General features: G+C 44.4%; 1 protein-coding gene across 6 annotated transcripts in view; it reads right to left on the reverse strand.

Moving 5' to 3' along the window:
• GRAMD1B (GRAM domain containing 1B) overlaps positions 1 to 27,650 on the reverse strand; it is a 234,389-nt gene that overhangs the window by 129,399 nt on the left and 77,340 nt on the right. The gene's annotated exons all lie outside the window — the stretch shown is intronic.

The raw sequence follows: 27,650 nt of genomic DNA on the forward strand, positions 1-27,650 counted from the left end.
ATGAACCGTTAACGTCCAGCTTCTTTCTCAACCCTGGGGGAGGTCATTTAGACTTCAGCTAGACAAAGAAACAGGGTTACAAAATTTTAAAGCTACAAGTTCCCCGTGTAAGTTTACACAGAGAGTGTACTGACAGACAGTAGATATGAATAGTGACACAAATTTGGTGAAACCACCACCCATCACATCTGCGGAAGAAGAGGAAGACCCTGACCTATCACCTAGTTCTTCCCTCCTACATAATCTCAGTAACCCAACGCCTCCAGCATGCTCTGTACCTGGGCCTCTTAATCTCTACAACAGGATACCAATTTCATTCTTCTTCAACCTCATGGGAGACTCTCAAGGAGCTAGTGCAGACTTGGGTGGTGGGGCAAGAAGGAAGAGGTGTGGAGCGAGGGGAGAATTCCAGAGGGAGAAAGACTTGATGGGGTCAGGGGTCACCTGGCCTGCTTCCCTGGCTCCCGGGAAAGCTGAGGAGGGTGAGGAAGAAAAGAAGGATTAGAGGGTAGAGACCCTCCACTCCTTAAAGCCCTGTAGGCAAAATGATTATAGAGCTTCAGTTCACAATTGACATTACAGTTATATGGAATTCAACTGTCTTTCATCTTACTTCAGAGAAAGAAAAGCTGTTCAGACACCTCATGACACTAACTGAACAAATAGCTGATGAACAAATAATTTTTATTAATTGCTAACTATTAACTATTCCAGGCATCTAGTCAGGAGTCGGCAAACCACACCCCCAGACCAAATCTGGAGTCGCCTGATGTTCTACAGCCCCATGAGCTAAGAATGGTGGTTGCTTTTTCAAACAGTTGGGGAAAAATTTTTTTTAAAAGAGTAATATTTCATGACACATGAAAATTATGTGAAATTCAAACTTCAGTTTGAATTTCAGAAATAAAGTTTTATTGGAACACAGCAACACCCATTCGTTCACCTGCCACTATCTATGGCTGCTTCTTTGCTGTAATGGCAGAGCTGAGTAGCTAAGGCAGAACTGAATATGCTGAGTAGTGGGACCTTTAGACCCACAAAGCCTAAAATATTTACTATCTGGTCCCTTATAGAAAAAGTTAGCAAACCCCTGCTTTGCACAGATTCTAGTAATAATAAATTCCTATTACCATAAACGTCACTATAACCTAGGCTCCAGTATAACCAAAATTGTTTCCTTGTTCTGGTGGACTGTCCACCACAATAAAACACATTGATCTCTATAGAGTATATTCCTCAGACTAGATCCCCAGTAGACTAAACTCCAAACAATCTTGTAGGGTAAGTGCTTGCTCCAGTGCCTGCTCACTCTCAACCAAAGAAGTGCATGATTTTTTGTGGTCACAGTTATGACCGTGCTCTTAAGTCCTGTTCTTTGAGCAAGAAGAAAATGAACTTAGAACCTATTTACATCAGATTTGCAAACTCACACACACACCAGAAACCAGAACAGCACTATACAGAAAGCCTGAGGTGTTTGGTAGAACTAAGTGTATATACAATCCGTTTCTCTTTCATTTACTCTACACAAAGTGCTTTTTGCTGCTTGTTCATTGTGGAGCGGCTACTCATCATGTCCCCTTTGCCAGGTCTCATAGATTTGCTCATTAAAAACTCCTTATAACAAAATTGTACTATCCTGTTGTTGACCCATGGGATTTCGTACAGTGGGACTGACCTGTTACACGCATCAAGTACCCACTTCTATATAACCTGGGATATGTGTTATACTACATAACATCGGCAACCCACAGATGATTATGATTGGATTCAGGGCAGGCTGCCCCAAGATGTGCCACTCTGGTATGCAGATCATTTCAAGCTGAAGACAAAGGCTCAGAAGACTCTGAAAGAAACTTTGACCACCACCCCTCCCCCAACTGCCTAAAAGGATTTAAGATAGAAGGCCTGTCCCCAGGAGGGGCCATCACCATAGATAACTCTGGGTATGGACAGACTGGGAGGGTCCTTGGTAAACCCATTCTTATCAAAGTTCTGTTTACCAAACATTTATATTTGTAAGGGAAATTTCCATTTTTAAAGGTATCTCCAGGGCCAGCCCAGAGGCGAAGCGGTTAAGTGCGCAAGCTCTGCTTCCCGCGGCCCCCGGGTTCGCAGGTTCCGATCCAGGGCGCGCACTGATGCAAGCCATGCTGTGGCGGTGTCCCATATAAAGTAGAGGAAGATGGGCACAGATGTTAGCCCAGGGCCAAACTTCCTTGGCAAAAAGAGGAGATTGGCACTGGATGTTAGCTCAGGGCTGATCTTCCTCACAAAAAAAAAAAAAAAAAGAAAGAAATAAAGGTATCTCCTTCTCTGCACCAGGAAGAAGGGGGGATGACCTCATCTCTAGAAACTTATCAATGCAGAAGGGGAAGCCTTAAATCTGCATAATAATCTTACTCTTGTTTACTGTGCTTTTCTGGTAATCTCCCATAACTGACTCCCCCACCACCAATATCCTCCTTTGTCTTTAGCTAAAGATAGTATTTAAGATGAGAACCTCCACCATTTTGTCGAGTTACCCACTTTCCCTGGGTCTCGCCCATGTATACATGTTATTAAACTTTGTTTTATTTTCTCCTGCTAACCTGCCTTTTTAATTATTTGGCCAGCCATAAGAACCTTAAGGGAAAGAACGAGGGGCGGGGGGGAATTCTCCCTCTTCCCCAACAGTTTGAACTCCAATTCCAAAGCAAGCATAGCTCCAAAGGTGAGCATCAAGAGAGGAAACGAGTCTATACCACTAGCAGCACACAAGAGGAGAAGTAGAAGAGAAGGGTGCCTGGAGTCCAGTGTTTTACAATATCTAACAGCCAGTAGGGCTCAACCAACCCAAATGACCACGATCACCATTACAGCCTCTTCAAGGAAGACATCAAATTCAACTCCATTTAAGCCATGATGCGCTGGTTCTTCCCTCTCATGCTACCCTCCCTCTGGCGATCAAAACTTAAAGTTAAGCTAATAAAGGGGGTTCCCAGAACTAAATGAGGATACACCAGGGTTTCAGAAAAATAATTCTGAGTTGATATTAGCAAGACATCCCACTAGATGGCACTCTTGACTTCCAAACCAGAACCTCGAGGCCAACCCATCCAGGGCTTCCAGAACCAAAACTAGAACCAACCTTCTGGTACCCCCTTCTGGCCTTCCCACTGCTTAGAAAACAGTTCAGAGGGTAGAAAGGAAAGCAACAATGGATCATCTTCAAACTGCTTATTGGTTCTAAATAATTAAGAAATACCACCCTGCGTGCATTCAATAAGCATCTGCATAATGCCCTCTATGTACACATAAGCCAACAAGAGGCAGCGCCAAGCCAAGAGTTAAGTCTAGACTCTGGAATATGCTCCCTGGGAGTGAATCCAAGCTCCTCTACTTCCTAGTTATATGACCCTGAGCAAATTATTTAACGTCATTTTCCTTACCTATGAAATGTAGACAGTTAATGATAGTCTTATCTTGGAAAGCTGTTTCAAGGATTAAAGAATGATCATACATGAAGTATGGAGAACAGTGCCCTGCACATATTAACAACTGTATAAACGCTAGTATTATCACGTGTAAGGCATCGTTTTGTGGGTCATGGAAAATAAAGACATGAATCAGACAAGGATCCTGCTCTCAAGGTGTTTACAATCTGAAAAGTAAGAGTCAACATGAGTAACTACATTTAAAAGTAGAAAATGATAACTCTTTAAAGTAAATATTAAATGCTACAGAAACACAAAATAGAGAAAGACCACTTCCTTCTGGGGCCGGTCAAGAGAAGGCAGTCTCCATAACAAGGGTTTTTGTACTGACACTTGAAACTCGGATACATTTAGGACAAGCAGAACTGAGAAGAAAAGGCATTCCAGTTCAGCTCCATTTACCAAACACTCATCATGTACTAGGGACTGTGTTAAGAGACAGGGACGGAAAGAGCTCCCAGTCTAGGAGGCACGAGTACTCACTGTGCACTGCGATGCAGCAACACTAGAAGGATGGACGAGGTGCAGATGGCAGACACTTCTATTGGGGGGTTAAAGGGAACACGTCAGCAAGGCAAATGCTGAACAGGAGGGACTGCAGATAAATCCATGGTGGTGCGGGAGATCAAGATTTGGCCACCCTGAAATATATCTCTTTACCTTGATGGTTTTCTCTGACGGACATTTGACCTCCCCCACTAACTGCCTAAAGAATTTGACATAGTAACTCCTTCCTGGAACAGATCTTTTATCTGATGGCTGTAATATAATGTAAAATAGATGTTACAGTAGGAAAGGCACCAACAAGCCCATCTTATCTTATCGGAAGTTCTGTCTCTCTGGCCACATTCTCTGGATGGCCCTGCGAGGAGTTGCCAGAAAAACATTTACATTTATAAGGGAAATCTCCATTTGTAAAGGTATCTCCCTCTCTGTTTTGGGAAGAGGGGGGACGACGTCATTTCTAGAAACTTATCAATGTGGAAAGTGAGGCCTTAAATCTGCATAATAACCTTACCCTTGTTTACAATGCTTTAGTGAGTGGTAATCTGTAACTGACTCCCCTCACCCCCAACATCCTCCTTTGTCATTGGCTGAACATGGTATTTAAGATGAGAATTTCTGCTATTGTGTTGAGAAACGCAGTGTCCCTGGTTTCTCCCATGTGTACATGTTATTAAACTTGGTATTATTTTCTCCTGCTAACCTGTCTTGTTAATTATTTGGCCAGCCATAAGAACCTTAAGGGAAAGGGCAGAGGGGGATTCTCCCTTTTCCCCCACAGTGGCAACAGCTGTAGGGTACACGGGATCCTTCCTCCTCCAGAGCCTCCAGGAAGGGCCTGGTCCTCTCTCCTCCCATTTTTAGAACTTAGTTTTCAACAGTCTTAAATAAGTGACATGGATGCCAACGACTCCTCCACTCAATCCCATAAAATAAAACTGTTGAGCAGAATTTCCAGAGATTCAGACATTGCCTTACCCTCTCACATAAACTCTTCTAATTCTTCTCTTACATGAGCCTTTTCAAATGATACAGGCCACCTCCACACTGGGTAGCTTATCCTCTTCCCTAAATGAATCTGCCAGCCTTCTGAGGTCACGAAAAAAACAACCTCCATTATTAAGGTGTTAATAGTGGAGTATGGAATGCCAGAAGGTCAAGGGCCACACCCCCAACCAATCCATTTTAGTGAAGGCCTTGGTGAGAGAGGTGTCCAGCCTGGGCTCTACAGCTTAAAGAAGTTGAGAAATGTCTGTTAGAAAGCCTGAAAAAAACAAGGATTTGGAATGACTTAGCCTGGGCAGCAGATAACAGAAAGTCTTAACACTGAAACGAAGGGACCTTGTATACGCAATTGTTTGCTTTCCCCCAAGACAGTTAGAGAAGGTATTAAGATGACTTTAATCCCTCCTGTTATAAACTCAAACTTCAGATAAAAATCACTGTATAAATTAAATTTTGAACCACTAGACCATATTACTAAATAAGGTGGGGAAGTACTTCTTTAAATTCCAGAATATTCCTGAGGGAAAGCAGCTGAAGCGAATTGAATCTGGAATCCTGGTTTTGTTGTCCACCAGCAAGCTAGTGCTAGGAGTTTATCCTAGAAAGTCACATTAAACCAGTTACAATGGGAAGGGCTGGGAAAAATCTGTTGTCATTGGAACCAAAGCACACATCAGAAGGCAGAAATTCATGGGCTATGATCAGGAAGCTCCCAATTGCAGGCTGGGTAAATTCCCATGATTCCACTATCTCCCTTCCTCCCTCCCCACCCTGGGACAATTGCAGAAAGTGCAGGCTAAACCCACAAGCCACCAGGAAGGTGTCCTTTTGCCCTCTGGAAAGTACAGCTTCACTGCTAGGGAGATGGAATTTGGCACCTTTTCTGAGTTGGTGCTTCATAAGTAGAAATGGCTCTTTCTCTCCCAGACAACACTAAAGGGGTCACGGCCTCCCAAACCTAGAAGGTTTTGAGAGATTCATGGGATTCCAAGCAGTTATGGGGACATGCAAGCTGTAATTTAGTATTTCCAGAGCCTAATGGAAATTGTACATTTACCCACACTAAGGCTATGCAGACTAATTTATCGCATTTCTTTGCTTTTGGCTATAATCAGAGCAACCTAGTATGTTAGCACCAATTGGAAACTTCAAAAGACTCAGAGTGGCTTTGATTGATATATGTCTTTAATTAATAAAAATGAGTAAAGACATTATTTTAGGCAGTGGATGTAGGAGAAATAGCACGGAGACAGACAAACCTAGGTTTGCCCCAGCTTTGTTTCTTATTGGCCCTATAACTTTGGCCAAGTCATTTATCCTCTCCTAGCTTCTTTCCCCCAAAAATGGGGACAATAAAATACCATTTATAGAATTGTGTTGAGGATTACGTTGTGAATAATCCAATCACAATATTTCAGTTCAGGATTTGCAGTCAGGAATATACAAGTTCTAGTCCTGTCTCTACCACTTAGCAGGGTGATATTGGGCAAATTATTTAACTTTCCTAACTGTTAAATGTGGGTAAACCACATGCCTTAAATGATTGCAGTAAGGATTATAAATGGCAGAAATCATCTACAGAAAGTGACTCGGGACATATCAGGGCCTTGGTAGGTGTACCATAAATGGTGGACATCAATTGTACTTCATAGTTACAGTTTAGCAGATAAATATTTTGAAACATCCAATGCATGGAAGGAAGATGATAGAAGTGAGCCTTATGGTAAAAATATCAAGAGCCCCTAAGCTGAAAAATAGGGTCACACCATCACTGAGAAAAGAGAAGGCTGAGTTTTCATGCTAAATTATATCCACCTGTGAAATGACTCTGGCATTTACCATTTCAGTTTACGTAGGAAAGGTGTACGGGGTAAGAAAGGCAGGTAGCAAAGAAGTAGAGAATAAAAGAGAAGAGTTTCTGTTTCTCATCTGGCAAGCAAGTATAGGAAAGTCTAATAATAGAAAATAAGCAAACAGATGCGATTTGGGGCACTGCCAATGACTGCCAGCTTCCTACACGACATACCTGAATATTCTCAAATACTACTTAGAAAATAACAGGCTCTGGGTGAAAATGGATAGTTTGTCTACAAAGTTATCAGGACTGCTTCTGCTTAATGGCTCCCATGGGAACCTGCAGCAAGGTGGGTAGCTGGTCAAAGATTCAGGGATTCAGAATCCAGCTAAATATCTTCTAACTCATTACAGCTCACTAACAGTTCTCTATTTAAGTTCTTTCGCCTCTAAACATGCCCATGTCTCTGTCTTTAAATCAAAAAAAAAAAAAAGAGAGAGGAAAAAAAGCTCTCCCTCAACTCCTAAAGAATACACTACTTGGTGATTGCCAAACTTCCATCCAAACTATCAGAATAAGCTGGGAGCTTTACTACGCAGATTCCTTGGCCCTTCCTCAAACTTACCGAGTCAGAGTCCAAATCTGTCCAGGAATGTGTATTTTTTAAAAGCTTCCCAGCGATTCTGGTGGGCAACCGGGACTGAGACCCCCTACACATCACACTCACTGCCTCTGCTTCCTCACCACTGATTCGTGAATTAGTCCACTGCACCCCCCACCCCTTCTTGGTTTTATCAACCAGGACCTCTGTTACTGCCAAAGCCAATGACAACTGTTACATCCTAATCTTATCTGACCACCCAGGCAGGTTTGACATTGATGGTGACTCCTAGTCTTTAAAATTCACGCTTCTCGCCTTCTATGACACCTCCCTCTCTTGGTTCTTGGGTTTTGTTCTAATTTTGTTTTTACCTTCTTTTTTAGGGAACTTCATGGACTCTTCTTCTGCTTGGTCCTGAAATGTTTCCCAGGACTCATTCAGCCACTCATTTAATAAATTATCAAATACCAACTATGTACCAGGCATTGTTCTAGAATCTAGGTACTGAGTATAAAGTAGCAAACAAAACAGATGAGATCATTCTCAAGGAGTTGACATGCTAATGGACTCCTTCCTCCCCAGCTTTATATCAGGGGAACCTAAGTTTCATGGACCTCTGAAATCACTACCAAAATACTGTGCAATAATATACATTCATGGAAGAGGATTTATACCTCTCGTCAGATTCTCAAACAGGCCTGTGAACCACAGAAGATTAAAATCCACTGCAATACATCTCTGGGGAATCTTATCTGCACCCAAGGCTTCAATTATGATGGATATGCTGATGACTCAAAGATAGCAGAGAGCTGAGCTATCACTAGTCACATGTGGCTATTTAAATTTAAATTACAGTCATGCTTTGCTTAAAGATAGGGACATGTCCTGAGAAGTGCAGGCGATTTCATCATTGTGGGAACATCATCAAGCATACTTACACAAATCTAGATGGTATAGCCTACTACACACCTAGGCTATATGGTGTTAATCTTACGGGTGTTAATCTTATGGGACAACCACCGTACATGCAGTTTATCATTGACAGAAAACATTGTTATGCGGCACATGACTGTAATTAAAAATTCTGTTCCTTAGTCGTACTAGTTACATTTCAAGAACTCAGTAACTACATGTGGCTCTTAGCTTCTATATTAGACACTGCAGGTACAGAATATTTCCATCATTGCAGAAAGCTTTATTGGACAGCATAGAGGTTTCCAGACCAAACCCAGGATTGGAGTTCTAGCTCTGCCACTTGTTACCTGAGTAACTCAAAACAGCTTATTTACCTCTCTCCACATTCCTGTCCTTCATCTGTTAAAATGTAAGTAACTTCACAGACCTGTTTTGAGGATCAACAAGTTAACTAATATAAAGCACTTAACAGAAGGCTTGGCAAATAATAAGTACTCAACAAATGTTAATAATACTCATCTTTATCATCACACGTGTGCAGTGGTACTGGACTCTCCAGGAATCTCAAACTGAACATGCCCAATACTGAATTCACCCTTTTTCTCTCCTCTCCTGTACTCCACAAGGAAGGATTCATTCAAACTAGAAATGCGCCTCCCCATCAATTTCACACCAAGTCCTGCAGATTCTACTTCCTTCTTACCCCTCCAACCCATACTGCCCGTCCATCGTCACTGCTGCCCCTGCCTTAGATCAAGCTCTCATCACTCCTCGCAGGGATTACTTTCATAGGCTCCTAACTGCCCTTCCTGGTGCCAGTCTGGCCCAACTCCAGTCTATCCTGGACACGGATACAACGATCTTCCCAAATGCAGCTTTGATCACGTCTCTGCCTGGCTTAAAATCCTTCAGCCTTCCCACAATTTCAGAACAAAGTTCAAACTTCTTAGTTTAGCTTAAAAATAGAATACAGAAGCCTAACAGGCTGACTGCTATCTATCTTCCCAGCTCCTGCATCTCCCGCCCACTCCAGAATTTCACTTTTCATTTGTCTCCGGCGTTTAATATGCTCCTCCCCTGGCCTGGTATATCCTTTTCTCTATTCCCCTCTTCATTTCACTCATTCCCGTCACGGAAGCAGTGTCATTCAGGGATTAAACCTGAGGGCTCTTGCTTTAGCCTGTCAGCACCCAAATCTTAACTCCTCCAACTACTCAATTTCAACCTCTATAAAACAGGGATGATAAAAGTATCTTCTTCACTGGGGTGTTATGAAAATTAAATAAATTAATACCCACGAAATACTTAGAAAGGTATCTGGCATTGAGTAGATACTCAACATTATAGCTATTATCATCCTTCATGCTTTTTTTGTGTGTGAGGAAGATCAGCCCTGAGCTAACATCCATGCCAATCCTCCTCTTTTTGCTGAGGAAGACCGGCTCTGAGCTAACATCTATTGCCAATCCTCCTCCTCTTTTTTCCCCAAAGCCCCAGTAGATAGTTGTATGTCATAGTTGCACATCCTTCTAGTTGCTGTATGTGGGACTCGACCTCAGCATGGCCGGAGAAGCGATGCGTCAGTGCGCGCCAGGGATCCGAACCCGGGCCGCCAGTAGCAGAGCACGCACACTTAACTGCTAAGCCGCGGGGCCGGCCCTATCATCCTTCAAAAGTAGTAACTTCTCCGGCCAGCCCTGGTGGCCTAGTGGCTAAGTTTGGAGCACTCCACTTTGGCAGCCCGGGTTCAGTTCCCAGGCGTAGACCTACACCACTCTTCTATCAGTGGCCATGCTGTAGTGGCAGCTCACATATAAAACAGAGGAAGCTTGGCAGCAGATGTTAGCTCAGGGCAAATCTTCCTCAGCAAAAAAAAAAAAAATAAGTAGTGCCTTCTCACAGAAATCTCCTTGATGGCCACAGCCCACACTACAGTCCTATATCACCCTGCGCTACCCTTTATCATAACACTTATCATACTCCCTGAGATACAGCAATTAATGATTCAGTTCCCTATACTTTCCACCACCCTATAAGTTATTCCAGAGCAAGGATCCTATTTTATTTGTCATTTAATCCCCAGTGCTCAGCACTGTGCTTAGCACATATTAGGTGTACAACATGTGTCTGATAAATTGATGTGCAAATATCTAGCCTTGTCTTCTCTCCCCAGTCTCCACTTCCACTGAATACTCCCTGGCCAGTCCAGAAAGACACCTTGCTGAGTACTCTCGAATCCACACAGATTATGCTCTCCCTCCAGATTACAATGTGCTTCCAAATGTTCCTCAACATTTTCTGAACACCTGTGTTGAAAGTACCTGCTGGGTCTTAGTGGACGTGTAAGGCATGGTCTGTGACCTCAAGAAGCCCACCACCCAGTATGAATTCCTGATGGGCAATTCATTCATCCATGTTTCCAAAAGACTATGTTTCAGGCATAGGTGATCTGGAGATACCAACTTGAATTAGACGTATGTGAATCTTCCAAATAAAGCAGCCACTGGAAGAAAACCCACCAGGGCTGGCATTACCCTCCTAACGCCAGCCCTCCCCTGCCCCACATTGTGGTCCAACTCTCAGTCATCCAACGTGAGGGAGCTGTATCTCGTGTTTGACAGAGCCTCCATTAGAGGGTGGGCAGGAAAGAATGTGGCTCTCCAACTAGACATTATAGGTAAAAGTTAGTAGAAAAGATTTTGAAGCCCAAGGCTACAACATTTTTGTTTTGTTTCTTTCTTCCTGAAATATCTATGAGTTTTAAATTTTCATGCCAATCCTTGGCTCTCATGAATACAGATGATCAAGCTCTGGTTGGAAAAAAAATTAAGTATTCTCTCATGCCCGGTTCTGAGATATTTTTCACAAAGGGTAAAGGATCCCTCATCTACAGTAAAATTCTAGGCCTTTCACCACACACAATTAAAAGAATTATACTTACCCCATTACATTCCTCAAACAGGGTCTGAAGAAAGGGGGCAAGGAGAACTTGTGTCAGCTCAAACTCTCCTCAGTTGCTCTTAGCTAAAGGAACACACCGCTTTTTTCTAGTTTCCCACATCCTAGGAGCTTCCTTGGCCTCAATCACTACTTAGCTTCACAGTGAAATCTTAGGCCCTCTCAGGAGAGTAAATACAAATTAACTAGGTCACTTAGTGGTCAAACTTTACTCAGGAGGTAATGTGACCAACCAAGTTGCTTTCTAGAACCCGAAGTCTGTGAGAATTTGTTAAGACCCTGGGCAGTGGAGTCTCAAAGGTCTGCCTGCCCCCCGACCCCCGCCCACCTCCCCAGCTCCCTGTGCCTCATCCCACCTTTAGAAAATTCCTTCCTTCCCAATCCAAAGCCTTCACGGTGGAGAAGGAAGTAAGCGCTAGGAAGCCGCAGAGAGTTCTCAAACCTCATGCAAGCCAGAAGCCATTTTGTCCACAGATAACCCCAAAACCTTATTTTGGACAATCATCTTGATCTTGGTCCCTTTATCTAAACTGCTCAAAATGAGGAGTTACAGTTCCTTCTCCATCCATTTCCTCTCACAGGGGCAAGTCAGGTGACTTTCCTAGGACACACCAAGAGCCTCTGCGTGTGTTCCTCACATATCCCTACTTCCTCCACACAAAAACCCTTAAATTATATTCCCAATTTCCATGTTTTGAAAGAGATAACTGACTAAATACTATTTGTCTCCTAGTTAATGTGTGTGTGTTTTTAATCAAAGACACATAACTACCATTCAGAATTTCAGGTCAGCATCCAAAACATGCCTCACCACAGTGGACTGACAGAATTCAAGCCAAACAAACTTAACGCTTTAGGTTGTCTTATTAGAGAAAAACGTAGGTCTGTTTTCTGTTGGGCTTTTGGAAATTTGGGAAACACCTCAAGGAACTCCTCCCTGCAGGAACCATTGACTTCAGTAATCAATACACAAACTGCTGTTTGTTTGATCTCTTCTTGGTTTCTCTTCCACCAACCTCTGAAAAGCTGTTCCTCCAGTGCAGCCCATAGTCCCCTTCTCTTCTCTGCACATTCTCCCCCAACAATCTCATCCAAACCCATGGCTTCTACAACCCACATGTTGACTCCCGAACCTGTATCACCAGCTTCGACTGTTCCACCAAGCACTAGTCCCCTAAATGTTTACAGGACATCGCCAAAACCCTGCCTCCCTAGGCTCCTCAAACAGCATGTCCACAACTACCCCTGCTCCCCTCTCCTGCTCTCACCTCTTCTACCCAGCAACTCCTATCTGACTTCCTTAGCTCAGCTACCTGCATCACCATCCATCCACTTAGTTGTCCAAACAGGGAGACTCAGACACCGTTTTAGCAGTTCCCTCTCCTCCACTCCCTACCTCCAATCTGTCACTGAGTTCTGTTGCTCCAACCTCTGAAACATCTTTGATACCCTCCCCTCTTCACTACCTTTACTGCCCCTGCCCTGGTCCAAAGACCAGTAGCAGACTGGCTGCATAAGAATTGCCTGGAAATTTTTTTAAAAATAGGGTCCTACCACCTCAACCTGAATTCTGATTCAGTGAGTCTGGGGTGGGGCCTGAAGGATTTTTTTTTTTTTTAAAGATTTTATTTATTTATTTATTTATTTTCCCCCCAAAGCCCCAGTAGATAGTTGTATGTCATAGCTGCACATCCTTCTAGTTGCTGTATGTGGGACGTGGCCTCAGCATGGCCGGAGAAGCGGTGCGTCGGTGCGCGCCCGGGATCCGAACCCGGGCTGCCAGCAGCAGAACACGCACACTTAACCGCTAAGCCACGGGGCCGGCCCGGATTAACATGCATCCCAGGTTTGCAAACTACTAAAGTCCTGCTCTATTGAAATGGCCCCTTAACTGTGTTGATAAATTTTTAACAACCAGCTTGGGTGGGGAGGGGACTGATTCGTATTATTTGCTGATTTCTGTGCTGCCAATACTCCCACCGTGGTGGATTGCAAGCTACCAATGTGATGTCACTAACATCACAGCTGGGAAGCAGTGTGCACAACTGGCTGATGCAAGCCGGCCCCAGCACAAGAATGGACCTAGACCGCCACCTGTTCTCTTCTAAAATAGTCTAAACATGACTCTTCCCATGTTAAAATCCTTTGAAGGTTTCCTCTAATGTCATAGATTACAGTCCAAAGATCTTTGCCTCACACACAGCCTTACAATATGAAACCAACTTCTTCTTCCAAATTTCTCCCCATCCCCTGCAGAAAGTTCTGCCTAAGTCCCTAATGTTCTGTTTACAATGAACCACGTGTGCTCCCCAAATACACCATGTGTACTCATTCCTCCAAACTTTGTTCATATTGTCCCTGCTGCTTTAAATGTCTCTTTACATGATCCCACAGAGCCCACCTCAATAATTCCGTCTTCCACCTTGGCCAACTGAGCCCCCTGTCACACAGAGCCTGGCTGTCTCTTCCCTGTGATGTATTCAGGGCCTAAATCATTGATTTTCTTTTTTTTCCACCTGACCTAGAGCTCTGCTCCCTTTGAGCCACAGAGCTATCACAAACCCAAGCCTGAGCAGTTATCGCCTATGATAATGGTAGCTTTGCCCAAGCCTTGGAGACAACCTGTTGGCTACATCAGAGAAAACTTCCTTTAGTGCAAATGCTGCTTTCTTCAATATACTCAAGATGTTGCATACTAATATGCAGTATTTAATACTAACAATAAACTTTCACATTTAAACAGTGCTTTCCAGTCTACAAAGTGCTTCCATGTACATTCTTCCTTCTGATCTTTCCAACTTCATACGGTAGATAAGAAATATATATACTGTGATCCCCATTTTAAAGATGAAGAAAATAAGGGTTCACAGGGATACACGACATGTCTAAGAGTGAACTGTTGGTAAGCTAAGGAACAAGGATTTCAGCCCAGGTTTTCTGCCCCTGAATTCCTCGCTCTTTCACCTTGAGCGCATGACAATGCTGGGCCGGCCACAGCAGCCACCTGGAGCTGCGGAGGGGTGGGTGGCAGGAACAACATCAGTGATGAGACTGAGGGAGATCTGAACTTGGGCAGGGCGGGGTGGGGGGGACGCAGCAGGGCTGGGAAGAACTTGAATGTTCATCTGCTGAAATTGTCAATCATCTCTGCTCTGCAGGAGGCAGCCCTCAGCCAGAAAGCAGGAACATCTTGGAAGTCCAGTGCAGCAAAAACCTTGAAACAAGAAGCGACAAGAGTTTGCCCTGACCAGTCAATGGGCACTGACATGAGATGGGACAGTTTACCAGATAATAGCACCGGCCATGAGGTCACAAGGCTACAAGTGAAACCACAGAAATAAACAAGTTTTTGACCATACCTGAAAAAAACAACCTATGCCTCATAGTAGACCTGTCTCAAGAACCATGGTGAAAAAGCCATAGGCAAGCCAAAGAAGACAGAGCATGAGCCCAGGGAGAGTGCAGGACTTTCTAGAGCGAGAGCCAGGTGTAAAGAGAGTTCTAGGAGGCCAGGGAAATGTTGGCCTGAGCCCAAGGGGGAGTCTTTGAGGACCAGAGTCCAGCATCATCCCTTTTCTGCAAGAAGGCAGGACTCAGGAGGGGTTGGCCAGCTGCAGGGCAAAAACGCTGATGCCCTGAGGACCTCTTCACAGAAATACGTTTAAGAAACTGTCCTAGTGACAGGGCCAACTTGATTCTGCTGCCAGCTGAAGTAGAAGTAGCTTGATTTAGGAGCCAACCTGGAGTAGACTGGGACAGCTGATTCCCTAGAAACAACTGGTGAACTCCTACAAGAACATTTTGAAAGCCCAAGAAAAGGTGGCAAGAGTCTATTTTACATCTGATTGAAGATCAAACTCAAGAATAAATATGTTTTCAAGATGTTTTATGACTATGGCTTCCCAACTGGTAGTTAATTTTGTCACCTCTTGTGAGTTTCCCTCTAGTTAACAGAAGTCAAACCCCTTAAGCTGAAAGTGTATGAGTCCTGAAAGTAACCAAGTAGGGAAGATACAGAAAGCCTGTGTTCTGCTCCAGAGGGCCAAGGAGAGAGGCACACAGGGAGAGGCGAGGCTGATGCATCCGGAAAGAAGGACAAATTCTTGAGTCCTAAAGGACAAAGGACAGATGGGAGAAGGGGGCATTTACGCAGAAACCCTATCACAGACAAATTGCCAGATACCATGGAGGGCCCATGGAACTCAAGGACAGACTGCAGGCTGTGCTGTTTTGCAGAAAGTCCTTTCAGCTTCCTTGCCTCCCCCTTCCCTGCCCCACTCCTATCCCCAGCCCCCATCCAACCTCATTTGCCCTTAGCCCCAGGAAAAATTGGTTTATGGTAAAACTGTTATCTGGGTTTTTTTCCAATTAGAAGAAAACAAACAGTCCTAACCAAGAACTTTGGTCATTTACCAACTCACAGAGAGCCCCTCAGGGGCCTGGGAAGAAATAACAGCACTGACTGCTTAGAGCCAGGACATCTGGGTGTAATGGCCTGATCTGTTTCCACAATACCATTTTCCACACAGGATTAAATGCCATATCTTCTCTGCCAAGTACCTTGACAACCTTCTGATAAGGTATACATCACTCATGGTCACTTTTCTTTTCTTTTTTTTTTTTAATTTTTTTGTGTGTGTGTGAGGAAGATCAGCCCTGAGCTAACATCCGTGCTAATCCTCCTCTTTTTGCTGAAGAAGACTGGCCCTGGGCTAACATCTGTGCCCATCTTCCTTCACTTTATGTGGGACGCCGCCACAGCATGGCTTGACAAGCGGTGCGTCGGTGCACGCCCGGGATCCAAACCAGCGAACCCCGGGCCGCCGCAGCAGAGCGCGAGCACACTTAACCGCTTGTGCCAACTGGCCAACCCCTCAAGCTCTTCTTTATATCCATTTTCGTCTCAGGGCGATTTTAGTGAGAAAGGAATGAGTGACCTTGCAGTGGGCAGGCTCCATTCCTGAGCTCAGCTGAGAGAGAGCCTCATTTTGATGAGATAAACTGGTATTTGTAATGCCCAGTTGCCCCAAGAGGGCAAATATTCACTGCAAATGGGCACAGACTATTTTTGGTTTCACCATACTTCTTCGCGTGTTGAAGTTACCCGCCTTTTTCTCTTTCCTTTCATTTCCCTCCTCTAAGTGGTGATCTCCACCAGCTGCATCTATGTCCTCTCCATTCACTTCTTCACCCCCTGCAATCATGCTTCCATCTCTACTGCTTGATGCACACTGTTCTCTTGTCAAAGGTCACCAACGACTGCCTAATAGACTTCTTTCCTATCCCAACTCTTTCTGACATTTCTACAGCATTTGAAATGACTGTTCCCTCCTGAGAAAAAAAAAAATCTGCCCTTGGCTTAATTTCAATAGTACTTAATGAAATCACAACTCTCATTTAACAAGCATGTCTAGAGGACCTACTCTGTGACAGGCTCCACCTGAGGGAACACAAAGGTTTAAAAAGAGAGAGAAAGAGACATTCTGTCCTTAAGGAGTTTACTCTCCAGTGAAGATAGAGACATGCCATTGAATAATGAGATTACATACAATAAGATAATTGCTTCACGGAGCGTGGAATGGGGGAACACCGCCGTAGCATGGCTGGTGAGTGGAGTAGGTCCGCGCTCAGGATCCAAACCTGCAAACCCGAACCGCCGAAGCAGAGAGCACGCAACTTGAACCATTTGGCCACAGGGCTGGGCCCTGGAAGTGTATATACAAAGCACAGCATCCATACAAGAGAAAGAACACTTGGGGCTGCATGAGACTACAGACAGAGCTTCACTGAGGAAGAAGCATTTTTTGTTTGTTCGTTTTTTGGGTTTTAGTGGGGTTTTTTGGTGAGGAAGATTAGCCCTGACCTAACATCCGTTGCCAATTCTCCTCTTTTTGCTGAGAAAGGTGTGCCCTGGGCTAACATCCACCATCTTCCTCTACTTTATATGTGGGACACCTGCCACAGCATGGCTTGATAAATGCGCGTACGTCCCGCCCAAGATTCGACCCTGCCAACCCCGGGCCCCCGAAATGGAGCACGCGAACTTAACCACTATGCCACTGGGCTGGCCCCAGGAGGAAGCATTTGAGTGGACATTTAAAAGATAAGTACAATTTTCCTAAGCAGCCTGTATTCCAAGCGGAGGGACTGGCACATGCCAAGACACAGAAGCATGAAAAGAGGCGCATGCTCAGTTAAGACTTCGAGCTCCATGATGCTGGAGACACGAAGGCTAAGGTGGGAATGGCAAGAGATGAATGTGGGCAAGTAAGCAAAGTCTGCATCATGAAGCGCCACGTGGGTCCCAGAAACGAGACTGAATTTCATCCTGTAGGTGATGAGGAGGCACTGAAGAATTCTGAACCGGGGAGTGATTTGTTTATTAGAAGAAAGTAGAGGCGGTAAGTGGGAGGCCTATAAGGAAGCCCTCTCAACAGAGCAGAGAGGAGGAAGGCTCAAGCTAAGGGAGTGGAATGAGGATGGAGAGATTTAAGAGGTGCCTGACTGCAGGTGATGGGAGAAGGTGAGGGAGAAATCTAGGATGTCCCACTTCCTCTGCTTGCCAGCCCCTGGGGGCAGTTCTAGCTCCTTCGTTGGTATCCCCACCACTTTAGCACAGTGCAAAACAAATACTTGCTGACTAGTGAATTACTACCACCTTCATCAACTAATGGTTAGATAAGTCTGTAGCAAATCTTCAGCGAGCCTTGTACCTGGAGCGAGAGCAGGAGGGCTGCAAAAGTGGGTTATGAGAAGATTTCAGGGAACTCGTCTTGGAGTCATGCATAACATAACACTCACTTATTAAAAATAAAAATATATGGGGCTGGACCCATGGCGTAGCAGTTAAGTGCGCACGTTCTGCTGCTGGCGGCCAGGGTTTGGATCCCGGGCGTGCACCGATGCACCACTTGTCAGGCCATGCTGTGGCGGCGTCCCATATAAAGTGGAGGAAGATGGGCATGGATATTAGCCCAGGGCCAGTCTCTCTCAGCAAAAAAAAAGGAGGATTTGCAAGGATGTTAGCTCAGGGCCAGTCTTCCTCAGCAAAAAAAGAGGAGGATTTGCATGGATGTTAGCTCAGGGCTGATCTTCCTCACAAAAAAAAAAAAATATATATATATATATATATACGGAAAATAGAGCAAGAGTACAGTGGAACAAGAGCACTGGAACTGGGCTCAGAAGTCCGGGTCTAGCTCTGGCTCTGCCACTGACTCGGCAGAAGACAGAGAAAGCAGCACCACCATCCTGAACCTCACTTTGTTTATCTGTAAAGTGAACTGAGTGTGCTACGATCACAAAGGCCCCTACTGACCTTAAAAGTGCAATGAAGCTAAGGTTTAATGAAGTAAGGAAATCTTCCAGGAAAATAGTTTGAAAGCTAAGTGATTGGCAGAGAAGGAAGCCGTGTGAACTGAACCAGGAGGGCGAGGTGGCATTAGCTGGTCGGTGGGGAGACGAGAATGGCAACTTGAGAACAGCAACCTGAAAACAACTGTGGTTCAGACACCGGAAAGGCAATTCACTGGTACAGAGACAAAGAAATGTGACTTCCTGGCTCACTTCCTGTGTGGACTTTTTGATCCCTCCTTCATTTTACTGTTATTCTGTTTCCAGCTTATCATTTTATCACAGTCTGTAATTCTTGTAAGAAAATCATGGACCAACCCTTACAGCAGGAAGAGGCCTAAAAGATAACCTAGTCTAATTCTTTCCCTTTCAGAACAGGAAACCAAAGGCCAAAGAAGAGACATGAGTAAAGCCAGAGGTATTTAATAGCACTGCAAAGAATAAAACTCAGGTCGGCCGACTCTCAGAGCAGAGTTCTGCCCACAACACCATGCTGCCCTTCAGGTACAAGTACAGAAACTCCCAGAGGGTAGAGAAGGTATCTTACATTTTTTTCTTAGACCCTGGTCTATCGCTCATAACGAGGACAACTGCTAACAGCTGTTCATTCCACAAAACGTGTGTGTCATGTGCTGCTGTTGAGTGTTTTCTAGGTACCAGCTCTGTTCTAACCCCTGGAGACACAGTAGTGGACAAGGGCCCTGCTCTTAAGGACCTCAAATTCATTTTAGCAGCAGGGATGCAGAGATGGGAGACAGACCATCAACAAAGAGACAAAAGAATACGATAATTTCTAAAGTAAAAAGTATTATGAAGACAATAAAATTGGGGATGAGTCTCAAAAAAGCTAAAATATATGTTAAGGTTACATCGATAATAAGTGGCAGAGCCTGGACCTGAATCCATGCAGATCATTCCAGAGTCTACGACTTTACCAGCTGGGCTGTATTGAGTGACTAGTGCAGCAGTTTGTATAACAAATGCTGACAGAATGAATGATTGATTGAATGTGAATGGATATAATCAGAAGGGTCCCCCATGCATTTTTAATTTGGAAGGGAACTCAGAGGAAGACTCTAGTGAATTCTGTTTTGATTTTAGTTCATCCTAATGAGTCTCTAGCTAGTCATAGGGAAACACAGATTATAGTTTAATCAAATATTTTTCCTTTTATTCTATATCTCTGAGATTCTATATACTGAGACAAAAAACAGACAAACATTTGCTTCCCTACGTTCCTAAATATTAAACATGGCTCTTATAAAGTACATACTCAAATAATATTTATCATTGATGTTGACAGGGATAAAGCAGATCACAATACTCTCACTAATATAAGACTTAAGTGCCCAGAAAGTATTCAGATATGACAAGTTAAAGTATTTCTCCAAATATAAGAATTACATGTACCTAGTTCCACAAATAGTCTCATGAAAGATGGAATAAGCAATTGCAGAATACACACAAAACCAATCCTAATCTCACAAATGCCTCCTACCCCTCTCAAAGACTGCCTTTAAATCTTACCTTGGCTCTTTTTCATAAGTTCTTCTCATGTTTCTAAAAGTTCTCATTCTGCATCTTCTCCCTAGCACCAAGAGCCTCTTCTCTCCTAATTACACCTCATATCAAAGAATGCCACTCATCTCAAACTCAGAAGACAATCCTGCCCTCCATTCATTTAGAGTCCTCCACAGAGCCTGATGGCAGTACTGACTAATCAAAGATTCATGAAGCCATATCACAGAAAAGCCAGCACCAGGCCAGACACACATAATGATACCCCCACGACTGGTTACTTGTCCCCCTCCCTTACCCATGAGAAGGGGGACCAGGCACCAGGAAATACTAAGAAACAACACAGACTGCCTCACACACAGCCCTAACCACTCTCTGTACCACTATTTTTTCCAGGTCTGCCAAACCCAGATGACTCAGCAAAGACGCTGCAATGATGAACAACCGCAAGCCCCAGGGCCTGCCCTTCGGATCAGATAAGCTTGGCCCCAAAGGCTACCAATACAAAAATACCTCTTTAATTTAAAGGGGAGAGAAAAAAGGAAGTAATCACAAAGTGAGCACCTACTGTGCATCAGGCACTTTGAGAGGCGCCGTACCTGTATTATTCCACCTTCAAACCAACCTACAAGGTAGGTATTATCATGATCCTCCATTTATGTAGGAGGAAACTGATGATGCAAAGCAGACTGAAGGAAGAAAACTTTCTCCAGGCTGGAATTTTACTCCACAAAAGCAGGCTGGAAATTGCAACTGGAATAAAAATCAAACGCAGCCACTGAGAAGTCATCTATGCTGGTGAGGAAGTGTCGGCCCAGGCAGCTACTGACAGTACTTTGCAAAGATGAACAGCCTTGGCAGAGGCAGAAGCACATTCTATTTCTCAGCTGTCCCCAGTCACTCTCAAATTCACGATAAGTAGCCACCTGTGACTCTGGACGCTCCACCACTCTGCCCCAACTGGGCTTACCCTGTCCTCACCTAGAACAGGGCAGGCCAAGCCTCCCTGAGCTGGATGGATCTAACCCAACTGCTGACACCAAAACAAGGCAATATGCAATGTGCACATTTCAATAGGAAAATTAAAATTTCTTGCTTATATTTGCTGAGTCACCATCCCATGGCCAAAGAGCACCTCACCTGTGCCAGGGGATATCCAGGGGTAAAAAATATATACACAGACACATAGATACATATGTAATATTTATATATATTAAACTAACATATTTATTTTTAAAAGTTTATTTATTGAGTCATTCATTCATTCATTCATTCATTCTTCAGTACCTATCCACCTAACCTGGACTAGTGTGTTTGGAGTTATCTGCATAGTGCCAACCGTTTCTTACTAACTCTCTGAGGATACTACTGAGCTGATTAAGACAGTGAAATTGAATTATTTCCAAACACCATCTGTCACCTAAAGGGGCCTTAACCTAGTAGGCAACTGGAGGCAGATGTCCCAGGGCTCTAGATTTTCCATGGCTATGAGGGATAAGGTCAGAAAAATGCACAGATAATGACCCCAAAATGCATAATTTTGAGTCCTTTGCAACCACGGTGTTTGTGAGAAACAACACACAACTTGGGTTTCCATTGCCCATCCTCTTCGGGAGAAACCAAAGGGAAATTCAACGGTCCCACATCTAGCAGAAAAAGAGAAGAGAAGCAAAAGGCCTGGTTACCCCATGCTCAGGGCCAGGATTTCCCAGTCAACAAAGCACGGGCCATCTTGGCCTATTCTGAGAAATGAATGAACTAGGCCCTATGTTGAGACAAAATTGCTTCTGCTTTCCTAAGACATAACACCACTTCCTAAGGAAGGTCTTCTACTGGAGAGGATGTCCTTCACAGCAAGAGCTGGCCCATTACCAGGATCACCAAACCTAACAGTTATTGCTGTCCCCTCCTTGGATGTACTTGCACATTTTTAAATTTTACATTTATTTGTATGATTTATATTGACTGCCTAATAGATGCGCAATAAAAATCTGTTGCTGAACAAATGAATGGATGGACAATAAATAAACTAGAGTAAATCCCTCAAGAGCAGAGGCCAGCCAAAGCTCAGCGGCCAGCACACAGCAGCCAAGCTGTAAGTGTGTGAGGAATTTGGACTCTCCTCATGGTGCCAGCCTGAATGTTTAATATGTCCCTCCAAATGGGAAGGGGATCAAGGGGAGGTAAAAATCCAGTCAAGGCTTTTCACAGGGGCTGCTGCTTTAAAGAACGGAGGCATGCTGAAACAGCTGCCTATAATGTTTGGTCTTCGTTTTCCATTTCCTGTGCATTTTATTTATTTATTTATTTTTTTTTTCCCCCAAAGCCCCAGTAGACAGTTGTATGTCATAGCTGCACATCCTTCTAGTTGCTGTATGTGGGACACGGCCTCAGCATGGCCCGACAAGCGGTGCGTTGGTGCGCACCCTGGGTCCGAACCCGGGCAGCCAGTAGCGCAGCACGCGCACTTAACCCCTAAGCCACCGGGCCAGCCCCACACACCACCTCTTTTTGAGTCAAGTTTCCATCATTACTTAGTTGTATGGATGTGGGCATGTTCCAAAATTTCAATTTCCTTAAGTGCCAAGCAGACATACTCATTTCACCTGCCATATGGGACACAGGAACAAATGAAGTAATGGATCGTCAGACCATGAGCATGTTATTTGAAGGCTCAGTGTGTGCCGGGCACTATGGCATGTGCTGGGGCAAATACAAGGAGAATTATATTTTGTGCCCACCTTCCCGGAGCCCATGGCCTGGAAAATCACTTTGCAAAGGATAAAGGGCTACTCAAATTAAGAGATTATGATAGGGGCCGGCCCTGTGGCTTAGCGGTTAAGTGCACACGCTCCACTACTGGTGGCCTGGATTCAGATCCCGGGCGCGCAATGACGCACCACTTCTCTGGCCATGCTGAGGAGCGTCCCACATACAGCAACTAGAAGGATGTGCAACTATGACATACAACTATCTACTGGGGCTTTGGGGAAAAAAAATGAGGAGGATTGGCAATAGATGTTAGCTCAGAGCCGGTCTTCCTCAGCAAAAAGAGGAGGATTAGCACAGATGTTAGCTCAGGGCTGATCTTTCTCACAAAAAAAAAGAGAGAGATTATGATAAATTGCTACTGCCAGCATTGTTTTCATTTGTGTCCACGTGGGCACCATTCTCTGCCACTCTGACTGGAAGCTCCCATGGCAGGTGTCAGTGTCTCCTCTTCCTCTGTATCCCCCGCTTCCAGCCAGCTCCCAGTTCAAAGCTCCACTCTCTATAGCAGCTCAATAAATAGCATTCACGGCTGCCTTCAAGGCTGTCATTACGCTGCATGAGGAAGGGCCATTTCTATGGGCAGCCTGTTGCTCTTTGCTTCCCCTACAGCTAAGAGGAGGAAGGAAGCAAAACACCGGGAGAACAACTGCTCTGGTATCTGACAGCTGCAGAGAGAGACTCAGCTTCACTTGGAAGATGTCAGAGTAACAAATGCCTCTGCATACCAAAATGCCCACACTCAATTCAATTAAGTCCTACCATCAATGGGAGGGAGTCAGCCTCCCACATTCAGCCCCCAAGTCCTCCCCCATTCTTATCTCTCTTCAAAGCAGGGCAAAAACATTGCTTTTACAACTCCTAATTTCCGAATTTTAGAAAACAAACTAATTCCCTTTTGGTGATGTGTCCCAGTAACATGCTTTTAAATAAACAGGGGTCAGGGCCGGCCCCGTGGCTTAGCGGTTAAGTGCGCGAGCTCCGCTGCTGGCGGCCCGGGTTCGGATCCCGGGCGCGCACCAACGCACCACTTCTCCGGCCATGCTGAGGCCGCGTCCCACATACAGCAACTAGAAGGTTGTGCAGTTATGACATACAACTATCTACTGGGGCTTTGGTGGGAAAAAATAAATAAAATCTTTAAATAAATAAATAAACAGGGGTCAATGTTGCGTTGTTAATTTGCTTCCTGTCTCTCTACCCACTAGGGTGTAAGCTCTACCAGGGCAGAAACTATTTTGTTCACTATCATTTCTGGTGTCTAGAACAGTACCTGGCACACGATATGTGCTCAATAAATATTTGATTAAATCGGGGAGAAAAAAGGGTAGAAGGAAGGATGCATCTATTCCAAAATCCTTCTCTCCTACAAGAGGAAGAACTGTTGCCCTGCCCTGGAATCAGAAGACTAGAAAAAGTACCATGTTACCATGGCAACCACGGCTCCAAAAATAAAAACACCCTTCAAAGCTGCCACGGGTCTTTGGTGGGAAAAGGCTATTTGCAGACTGTACCTGGGCCCCAGGTAGACTATCCGCTAAAATATTGCTCCCGATGTATTCGTGCTCTCTGGGGCCTCTTTTTGGGAAAGGGCACCCAGTCTCCACCTAACTATGCCAAATTTGACTCCCTGAATAGAGACCACCCTTAGAAGAAGAGCAGGCTCTGGTCTCTGGGCACTTACAGTCTGATGGAAGGCAGAGACAGCACAAAGGAAAACACACAAAAAAAAACCAATGGGCTTAAAACAGACAAACAAGCCAATACATAATAATCCAGATTTACATAAATGGCATATGAGGGAGTAATTATTCAGCTTCAAAAGGACTTCCTGCTTTGCAAAACGATTTATAATAGAATTCCATGAAAATCAAATTTCCTTATAGTCCTTCACTTATTTATTTATTTCTTCATTCCCTAAATACATGTTTATCGAGCTCCTACTGTGTTCCATGCAAAGAGCTTAGCAGGCACTGAATAAAATAAATTCTGCCCTTACAGCTTATGACCCAGTAAAAGATACAATGTCACCAAGTAATCACAGTTTAGGCAAACAGATGTAATAACTGGCTGAGTCAGAAAATACTTCCTAGAGGAACGGATAACCAAGCTAAGATCAAAAGGAAAAGAAGAACAGAAGCAAAGAAGGCAAAGCGGGTCAGCGATACAAAAGAGGAATCCTGTCTGCGGGAACAAGGTCCGTGAAGACCTGGAATAAAAGAAAACATCCCATTCAAGGCCCTGCAAGGTGACTCTGGCTGGAGGCCGAGTACTGGGAGCAGCAGTAAACAAAGCAGGAGCAGCAGCAGAAGGGAGGTCATGAAGACCACACTGGCGGCAGAGCGAAGGATTAACGGGGACGGGCTGCAATGTAGTCAGGGAGACCAGTTAGCAGGATGCTTCAATAATATACATGAGAGATGCTGATGGCCCACAGAGGGGCAAGGGTGCTGGAGATGAGAAGACAGACTAGAAGAACATTCTCTCCCGAGGGAGGGGAGCCTTGTGAAATCGAAGGGTACCAATCCCCACTACAAGGAACAGAGCGAGAGGAACTGGTTATAAAGGAAAGATGATGAGTTCAATTATGGACAGACAAGCTGAGTTTTGAAGAACATCCCAAAGCAAATGCCCATTAGCCAGCTGGAGGTATGAGCTTAAGGCTCAGGAAAGAGATGAGGTCTGAGATATAAATGTGAGAGTCATCATCATATAGGAATAATCAAAGTCAAGAGAGTAGATGAAATAGCCCAAGGATAGTATGTAGATTTAGAAGGAGGCAGAGGAAAAAGAGGGAAAGGGAGGGAGAGGGGAGGAGAAATGAGAAGCCCGGGGTCAAAACCTTAAGCAGACCAACATTGAAGAAACAGACAGACAAGAGCAGCCTACAAATTATAAAAATTCATTTTCAGCTCCTATCAATAGATCAGAAAAGTGATATCTCATAATCAAAGAAACAAACTACTGTTCCAGTTTACACTAACCAAAGGAGCAGACTCAGAGGCCTCAAGACCAGCAAAAAAATGTCACTTGTATTAACTAATAATATTAGCATAATTCTTCAGACACATCTACTTAATTTTGCCTTACGAGATGATGAAGAAATGCATACTGTCCATTTTACAAATGAGAAAGACAGCGAGGCCCAGAGAGATTGAGTGACCTGCCCAGGCCACACAGTGAGAAAATGAACAGAACCAGAGCCTCCATCCCTTGCTGCCTCAGATGGTCCCCTGGACTGATGCTGGGGCAGTCCTTCTAGGAAAAAACATCACCAGCCTCCAAAGACAGACGAGGCCTGCCTGAGCTTCCCCGGTTCACTGATGGAAGATACGGCTCCAGCCTGGGCCATGATGGGCTCTCCAGGACATGGGATGGGCTGAACATTTAGTCAGTTTGCAGAAGACCTGAATTCTAGAGCCATCTCTGCCACTGAACAGCCTCATGGCCTTGGACTTCTCCATTTGCTCAAACTTGAAATGACCCCACAAATCCTATCCACCATGAAGATTAGATTCTCTGAGCAAGATGCAGAACCAGAACAGTAGGTATTAACAGGTGGCAGCCGAGTGTGAGAGCAGGAAGGCAATGCAGTGGTGAAATCCCAGGACCTCCTCTCCTCTCCCTCCCAGCAGATCTTTTCCTCAGACCTATTTTTTTCTGCTTTAGTCTAAATTCCATAATCTACTGAAATTATCTTTTACATGTTGATCTCCCACACAGGCTGTAAATTCCTCAATGGAGGGGCCATTTGTATTGATCTGGGTATCCCAAGCAGATAGCACAGCACCTGATTCCCTGCAGTGCCCAGTAAATGTTTGCTGAATTGTAAGAACTACATCTCCTGTTCAAGCCTAATCTCTCTGACTGCTAAACAAAAGGCACGTCAACTGATAGAGGCATTTGGGGAAGCAATCCAAGCATGGAGAAGGCAATTCAGAGAGAAAGGAATCTCTCAGTGTTCCTAAGAACTTTCTGAATGGCCGGGCTACTTTCTACTCTGCTCACTTCTAAGACTAGCTCTGTCTTCTCAATGTGTGACTGCCAATTCCTCCACTAAGTCCGCAGGCTCCACAGCCCCCACTGGAGAACCAGCGAGATCCAAGAAATTGGTGTATAAAACCAGGACTCCTCTCAGAATCTAGAAGGAACAGCGCAAGTTACTATTATGAGTCTCTGAAGTAATATTCCCAAAGGACAATGGCCAGATATTCTCTCTTCTTCACTGAGCACAAAACAAGAGAAAATCAGTTTGAATTGTACCATGGGGGATTTCAGTTAGATCTTAGATAGAACTTTCTGAATACTACGATTTGAAAACACAGAAGTAAGAGAGGTGACACAATCCTCTTTCCAGGGGTCGTTTTTTTAAAAAGTGAGATCTTCACACTTCAGGAACATGTGGTTCATCACTGACACAGATAGAGAAAACTCATGTTATCACCCAAGCTCAGGGCAAACTGTTCTCAGGAGAAGCTCCACCCTGTTCAGAGAAACCTTTATTACCGCCACTCCATCCAACTCTGAGAATCAACAAAAAGCCCAGAAAGAGCTTCAGAGTGTAATGACCCAGCTAGAAAACAAATGCTTGCCAGATCAAAGCAGATTGCTCTGAGGGGTCAGACTGGCACCAACGTAGAAGCCTGGGTCATGGAGAACATGAGGACAAGGCTAACTGGCATCTTCTTTGATGAGAGGGCTCTTAACCCATTTTGGAGAAGTATCTCGTCCTGATGGCTCCTCCAGAAACAGTGCT

Source organism: Diceros bicornis, chromosome 7 (assembly GCF_020826845.1).
Source record: "Diceros bicornis minor isolate mBicDic1 chromosome 7, mDicBic1.mat.cur, whole genome shotgun sequence".
NCBI lineage: Eukaryota > Metazoa > Chordata > Mammalia > Perissodactyla > Rhinocerotidae > Diceros > Diceros bicornis.